Source organism: Poecilia formosa, unplaced genomic scaffold (genome assembly GCF_000485575.1).
Source record: "Poecilia formosa unplaced genomic scaffold, Poecilia_formosa-5.1.2 Scaffold832, whole genome shotgun sequence".
Classification (NCBI taxonomy): domain Eukaryota; kingdom Metazoa; phylum Chordata; class Actinopteri; order Cyprinodontiformes; family Poeciliidae; genus Poecilia; species Poecilia formosa.
The window spans coordinates 98,267-100,727 of record NW_006800771.1 but is presented as its reverse complement, the minus strand read 5'-3'; positions in this window follow the sequence as shown (position 1 = coordinate 100,727).

Here is a 2,461-nt window from a genome sequence, read left to right as displayed (position 1 = left end):
GATGCGATTCGAAAGCAGGAGTTTATAAAGAGGTTTGCAAAAGCCAGTTTTTATTTTGATCGTTCACTTGTGGTTAGCATCAAGTGAATTTGCATATTACCTAAAGGTCTGATCAGTGCATCCTTGCAGTTTGCCAGATGCCTTACAGGCACACAGTCCAACTCCCAAACATGTTCAAGCCTGGAAGTCAGCTGACTGCTTCACACGCTCCGATCCAGGAGGGGATCATTTAATGGAAGGTGGGATTTTATTTTCAGCACAAATCCTGTGAGATGTATGAGGCTAACCTGATGAAAGATTTTTTTTTACTAAAGTTTTTACTCCTTATCCTGACTGCAGCAGAAAATCAACAAAGGGGCAGAGCTCTCATGTCTCAGGCTGAATCTGTTAACCGAGGGGAGAAATGATGAAAGCCTGACAGAGATCACAAAGGGTTATGTCACAGTTTGGTGAAAGAGCAGATCGTGTTGGTTCTGGTGGAAGATATTCTTGGGTTGACCACAGGGTGGCAGTGCCACATCAGGAATCTCCCTTCAGTCTGCATTTGTTTCTGGATGCATATGTGTAAAGAACTAAATGAAGGAAATTAACTTCTTTTGAATGTCAACTTTAATAAATAATCACCTCCTGTGCACAAACAAAACTGCTGTACACTTAGTTTGTTACTCTGAATATAATCTACTCTTAATGTAGCACAATCCTATACAGCATATTAAAATACAATATAAAGTGGAAGACTGTACATGAAACAAATATATTTACACATTCCTGATGTGTAAAAACACAAAACCTGCTAGAACGTTTAAGTGCTGTGGGTCAATGGAAGCTAATTGGGTCTTCTGTTTGCACCAAGAAATTCTCCTCCAAGGTTCTGTTATTCAATAATTAGTGTGAAAGAGACAAAAAAAAAAAAAAAGAAAGAAAGAAGAAAAGAGGCAAAAACTTGGGAGATTTTCTTTGTGTTCACAACACTGTGTAGAATTTCTGCTTGGTTTCCAGATGTAATTTCAGGAGTTTGTTAGTCAGGGATGTAATAGTGTCTGTAAGAGGAAGAACAAACAACAGAAATATCAGTTGTGTGTCAACAGGGGCACCGCCAGGAATCATGGACCCCTGACAAAAAATTTGTTTGGGCCCCCCCCACGCAGCTGCTGTTACAATTTTTTGAGTCTATTTGACCCATAAAAAGCATCACAATTTTAAAGGCTTGCATCTGCCTTGCTTTGTGTGGTCCAATACTGATACTAGCACAATATTTACTGCTCATGAATTTTACATGCAACAGTCCACATCCAGTATGCAAGTGGTTGCTTATATTTTTTCTATTAGTTTTAGGTTACTGAAATATCTCTCCCGATGAGTAACAGTCAAAACAAAGTGCAAAATACACATAAAGCAATCCAGACTTCTCAAAAATCCTATGTAGTTGCATTTTATTCAAGCTCCAGTACATAACTTTAATAAAAATGTTTTACCCATATTTGTTAAAGCTGTCACAATGTCGTAGCAGTTTGTTATGAGACAGATAATCTGTGAAAACAATCAATCTCCTCTATCTCCTTCCTGAATTACTATTACTAGTTATAGTAATGCACCATTCTGACCAAAACAACCAATCAGAACCAGGAGGAGGGTCTTAGCGCTGTCAATTATCCTCATTCACTCACTGCTAAATGTGCTAATGGTGGAGAAACAACTTATCATTACAAGAAACCTTTATCTGCCGTCATTGGTAGCTATGCTAACTAAACTGAGCATTCACAGTTTGAATCTGCACAGCTCTGTGCTATGCTAGCTGCAGCACGGCACAAATCGAGGGGGAGGAAGGAAGAGTATGGAGTGAAAATAGTCTCAAAATATCTGTGCGTGTGTAAAAAGATTTGTGTGTGTGTAAAATGGTTTGTGCGTGCATAACAGGATTTGTGCGTGCATAAAAGGATTTGTGCGTGTGTAAAAAGATTTGTGTGTGTTTAAAAATATCTGTGCGTGTGTAATACTGGATTTGTAAACCTTAAAAATAAAATAAACCTTCTCCTACGCCTATACATGTTAAAAAAGTACACACAATTCACCTGGTATACACACACAAAACTGCATTTACACACAGATCCGGTTACGAGTGCACAGCTATTTTTGAGACTCATTTCACGCTTCGGGGAAGCTCCCAGATTTGTGTAGATGGTGCGTTTACATGCTAGTAAAAGCTGGGTCATCTGAGATTTGCTCTGAGTCTAGTGTTTTTATCTTCTGACGTTTCTCACTGTGCTTGTGCCTAAGTGGCAAATAGTTAGTTCGGTGGAAAACGGTAGATCTCAGCACTTCCTTATAATATCCTAAAATTAGTTATAGACATATTGTGCATTTTTGAGCGGTACAGTAGACCAAGTGGTCTGAAAAACGACCACTGGGTGGCGGAATGGTTCGCTGGCTGGAAAAATAGCCAGGCAAACCCAGAAGCAAG